We start from the raw sequence: 6,000 nt of genomic DNA, 5'->3' as shown, positions 1-6,000 counted from the left end.
GTGGGAGTGGTCTAATGTCTCAGGGAAAGCACTGGAAACTGCAGTTAGAAAGTTTTCCAACACGTTTTTTCACTGGCTGTATGATATAGGAGACGTGTGGCGCAGTGGATAGAGCGTTGGTTGGATCAGGGGAGCACAGGTTCAAACCCCACTACAGTCAGCATGTCGTTGTGTCCCTGAGACACTTCACCCCAAATTGCTCCTGTGGGGATTGTCCACAGTATGGAGTATGTAAGTCGCTTTGGATAAAAAAAGCGTCTAACAAGTGACATGTAATATGTAAAAGTTAGGAAAAGATATACATGCTATAGCCGATTTTTAAATAGATCAGATTCAACTTAATGGTTATTGTTTAAAGGTTCCCTATTATACTGTTTATCATCAATATATCACAGGTCTCAGATATATCCAGAGCCTGTCTCTGATTGGCTGAAACACCAAACAGATCATTGCAGCATCCCATAATCCCCTCTGTTTCAGCCCTGTTTCCAAAGTGCTGATTCTCTGTCTGTTACTTTAGATGAAAATAAGGAGCCCCTCCCCACGCCCCTCTGAGAGACATTTGGTTACAAAGAATGAACGACAAAAAATCGTTATCAAATCAAATCAGGTTTTATTTATAAAGCACATTTAAAAGCGATTTTTGGTCGAGCCAAAGTGCTGTACATGTAATAAAAACACATTACTACAATCACAATAAAAGACAATAAATTACAACAGATATATATAAAAAATTAAATTAAAAAAACACAGGGAAAAGTCAGGAGTCGTGCTCCGCTCTGACTAGAAGGCCAGAGAGAAGAAGTGTGTTTTTAGTTTAGATTTAAAAACCCCTAGGGTCTGGGCCGACCTCACATGGAGGGGCAGAGTGTTCCAGAGCCTAGGGCCAGCTGCTGCGAAGGCTCGGTGCCCTCGGGTTTTTAGCCTGGTCTTGGGCACTACCAGCAGCAGCTGGTCAGCAGACCTTAAAGCTCTGGCTGGGGTGTAGCGCTGGAGGAGTTCAGCTATATAGGCCAGAGCCAGCCCATTTAGTGCTTTAAAAACAAATAAAAGGATTTTAAAATCAATTCTGAACCGAACTGGAAGCCAGTGCAGTGAGGCCAGAATTGGGGTGATGTGGTCACGCTTTTTATGTTATGACATCATAAAGTGGCCAAAATCTGATCAGCTCATTTTCAGACAGGTTTTTATAGAAATGGATCAGGACAAAAAGAGAGAGAATCTTTGTTTCTGAAACTTTCAGAATCTCTTTACACAGAGGGGACACATGTTGATGAAGAAGAGACATGAAGAAGAGGGGACACATGTTGATGTAGAAGAGACATGAAGAAGAGGGGACACATGTTGATGTAGAAGAGACATGAAGAAGAGGGGACACATGTTGATGAAGAAGAGACATGAAGAAGAGGGGACACATGTTGATGTAGAAGAGACATGAAGAAGAGGGAACACATGTTGATGAAGAAGAGACATGAAGAAGAGGGGACACATGTTGATGTAGAAGAGACATGAAGAAGAGGGGACACATGTTGATGTAGAAGAGACATGAAGAAGAGGGGACACATGTTGATGTAGAAGAGACATGAAGAAGAGGGGACACATGTTGATGTAGAAGAGACATGAAGAAGAGGGGACACATGTTGATGTAGAAGAGACATGAAGAAGAGGGGACACATGTTGATGTAGAAGAGACATGAAGAAGAGGGGACACATGTTGATGAAGAAGAGACATGAAGAAGAGGGGACACATGTTGATGTAGAAGAGACATGAAGAAGAGGGAACACATGTTGATGAAGAAGAGACATGAAGAAGAGGGGACACATGTTGATGTAGAAGAGACATGAAGAAGAGGGACACATGTTGATGTAGAAGAGACATGAAGAAGAGGGGGACACATGTTGATGTAGAAGAGACATGAAGAAGAGGGGACACATGTTGATGTAGAAGAGACATGAAGAAGAGGGACACATGTTGATGTAGAAGAGACATGAAGAAGAGGGGACACATGTTGATGTAGAAGAGACATGAAGAAGAGGGGACACATGTTGATGTAGAAGAGACATGAAGAAGAGGGGACACATGTTGATGTAGAAAGAGACATGAAGAAGAGGGGACAACATGTTGATGTAAGAAGAGACATGAAGAAGAGGGGACACATGTTTGATGAAGAAGAGACATGAAGAAGAGGGGACACATGTTGATGAAGAAGAGACATGAAGAAGAGGGGACACATGTTGATGTAGAAGAGACATGAAGAAGAGGGGACACATGTTGATGTAGAAGAGGACATGAAGAAGAGGGGACACATGTTGATGTAAGAAGAGACATGAAGAAGAGGGGACAAATGTTGATGAAGAAGAGACATGAAGAAGAGGGGACACATGTTGATGAAGAAGAGACATGAAGAAGAGGGGACACATGTTGATGAAGAAGAGACATGAGAAGAGGGGACACATGTTGATGTAGAAGAGACATGAAGAAGAGGGGACACATGTTGATGTAGAAGAGACATGAAAGAGAGGGGACACATGTTGATGTAGAAGAGACATGAAGAAGAGGGGACACATGTTGATGTAGAAGAGACATGAAGAAGAGGGGACACATGTTGATGTAGAAGAGACATGAAGAAGAGGATTTTGCACAATAAGTGACCTTTAAAGTACAACGAAATGTTAGAATCCAGATCAGATGCACGCTGAAGGCTCTTTGAGCATGTTTTCTCTCACTGATCCTGCTGGTATGTTCAATGTTTGTTTATTGTTTTTCATGTATTGTGTCTTGATATTTATTTATGTTGATGTTACACATGGAGCTGCTGTGATGCAAGGAGCATTTCAGACTTGATCTGACCATTAAAGTGTTATCGTATCGTATCGTATCGTAAACTGGGAGATTATTGCAGTTTGCATCCAACTAGACAGTGCCAAGGGGAGATAAAGTGCATGCCGTTACAGTATTGTATGATATAGTGAGAGGTAGAGAGACTCACCTATTTAAAAATGTATTTTAATTGTTATTTTATTGATGTATTTAATTGATTCAGTACTGTGTTTTGGGTTTTAGGTGTTTTTATCAATCACAAAGTTAATAACAACTACCACTCGTGCCAAATTACACATGTTTACTGTATTTTGGGATGTTAAATCCTGAATACATCGGCACTGATTCAGGGCATTAGACCGGATAAAAGACAGCAGTATTGAAGTCAAACAGCAACACTTTTCACCACCTGTCTTATTGCGGCCATAAAGACGTCACACAACTTCCAGAATAGGAAGTAGAGGTTTTGAGTTGAAAACAAACATACCCTGCAGGAGAGAGCAGTTCATGGGTCTCTAATTTAAGGAGAAAGTCTTTGATGTTCACCTCTCTGACCCCGAGACCCTCTGTTTCACTTCTCTATTCCTACTTTTAGAGGTCAAAGGTCAGAGGTCAAGCTGAGACCGGACAGCAGTCATGGAGCTGGAGGGGAATCAGTTTTGTGGTTAGAGGAAAATTCCTTATTTATTTTAACCTAAACCACGATTTCCTTAAGCTAGCTTGATATTTGTTGGACAACGCAGGGGAATAACTAAATAATAAAATAAATAAAGATATTGTAAATAAATACAAATAAATGAAAATGTGATTAAATAAATGTAAAGTCTTCATGTATTCAGTATGTGTCAGTGGAAGTCTTATGATGACTAGACTCTGAGTCTTGCATTTTTACTTCATCACTCATATCCATTTGCCCGAGTTCCTGTAAGTCTGAACCCAGGGAATACCTTCAGTCCTCAGGGGAGCTCACAGTAATCCTTCATCTTGTGGAACATCTTTTTCAGTAGAGACACTACATACTGATATACACCTGAACATCAGCAGGAGAGGACTCTTTAAAGTAGAGACACTACATACTGATATACACCTGATCATCAGCAGGAGAGGACTCTTTAAAGTAGAGACACTACATACTGATATACACCTGAACATCAGCAGGAGAGGACTCTTTAAAGTAGAGACACTACATACTGATATACACCTGAACATCAGCAGGAGAGGACTCTTTAAAGTAGAGACACTACATACTGATATACACCTGAACATCAGCAGGAGAGAACTCTTTAAAGTAGAGACACTACATACTGATATACACCTGAACATCAGCAGGAGAGGACTCTTTAAAGTAGAGACACTACATACTGATACACACCTGAACATCAGCAGGAGAGGACTCTTTAAAGTAGAGACACTACATACTGATATACACCTGAACATCAGCAGGAGAGGACTCTTTAAAGTAGAGACACTACATACTGATATACACCTGAACATCAGCAGGAGAGGACTCTTTAAAGTAGAGACACTACATACTGATATACACCTGAACATCAGCAGGAGAGGACTCTTTAAAGTAGAGACACTACATACTGATATACACCTGAACATCAGCAGGAGAGGACTCTTTAAAGTAGAGACACTACATACTGATATACACCTGAACATCAGTAGGAGAGGACTCTTTAAAGTAGAGACACTACATACTGATATACACCTGAACATCAGCAGGAGAGGACTCTTTAAAGTAGAGACACTACATACTGATATACACCTGAACATCAGCAGGAGAGGACTCTTTAAAGTAGAGACACTACATACTGATATACACCTGAACATCAGCAGGAGAGGACTCTTTAAAGTAGAGACACTACATACTGATATACACCTGAACATCAGCAGGAGAGGACTCTTTAAAGTAGAGACACTACATACTGATATACACCTGAACATCAGTAGGAGAGGACTCTTTAAAGTAGAGGCACTACATACTGATATACACCTGAACATCAGCAGGAGAGGACTCTTTAAAGTAGAGACACTACATACTGATATACACCTGAACATCAGCAGGAGAGGACTCTTTAAAGTAGAGACACTACATACTGATATACACCTGAACATCAGCAGGAGAGGACTCTTTAAAGTAGAGACACTACATACTGATATACACCTGAACATCAGTAGGAGAGGACTCTTTAAAGTAGAGACACTACATACTGATATACACCTGAACATCAGCAGGAGAGGACTCTTTAAAGTAGAGACACTACATACTGATATACACCTGAACATCAGCAGGAGAGGACTCTTTAAAGTAGAGACACTACATACTGATATACACCTGAACATCAGCAGGAGAGGACTCTTTAAAGTAGAGACACTACATACTGATATACACCTGAACATCAGTAGGAGAGGACTCTTTAAAGTAGAGACACTACATACTGATATACACCTGAACATCAGCAGGAGAGGACTCTTTAAAGTAGAGACACTACATACTGATATACACCTGAACATCAGCAGGAGAGGACTCTTTAAAGTAGAGACACTACATACTGATATACACCTGAACATCAGTAGGAGAGGACTCTTTAAAGTAGAGACACTACATACTGATATACACCTGAACATCAGCAGGAGAGGACTCTTTAAAGTAGAGACACTACATACTGATATACACCTGAACATCAGCAGGAGAGGACTCTTTAAAGTAGAGACACTACATACTGATACACACCTGAACATCAGCAGGAGAGAACTCTTTAAAGTAGAGACACTACATACTGATATACACCTGAACATCAGCAGGATAGGACTCTTTATAGTAGAGACACTACATACTGATATACACCTGAACATCAGCAGGAGAGGACTCTTTAAAGTAGAGACACTACATACTGATATACACCTGAACATCAGCAGGAGAGGACTCTTTAAAGTAGAGACACTACATACTGATATACACCTGAACATCAGCAGGAGAGGACTCTTTAAAGTAGAGACATGAACATCATTCTACAACAAAGTCCAGGGGCAGACATACAAAGTAACAAGACATTACATACAGTAAATAAAGAAAAAAGGAAAGAGAAATACATTTTGATATTTCAGATTAAATGTGTTTTAAATATCAAATTAGTTTTGATTGCCTTCTTGTTCCTAATGCTTTTAATAGT

Source organism: Trematomus bernacchii, unplaced genomic scaffold (assembly GCF_902827165.1).
Source record: "Trematomus bernacchii unplaced genomic scaffold, fTreBer1.1, whole genome shotgun sequence".
Lineage (NCBI taxonomy): Eukaryota > Metazoa > Chordata > Actinopteri > Perciformes > Nototheniidae > Trematomus > Trematomus bernacchii.
This window is presented reverse-complemented; position numbering follows the sequence as displayed.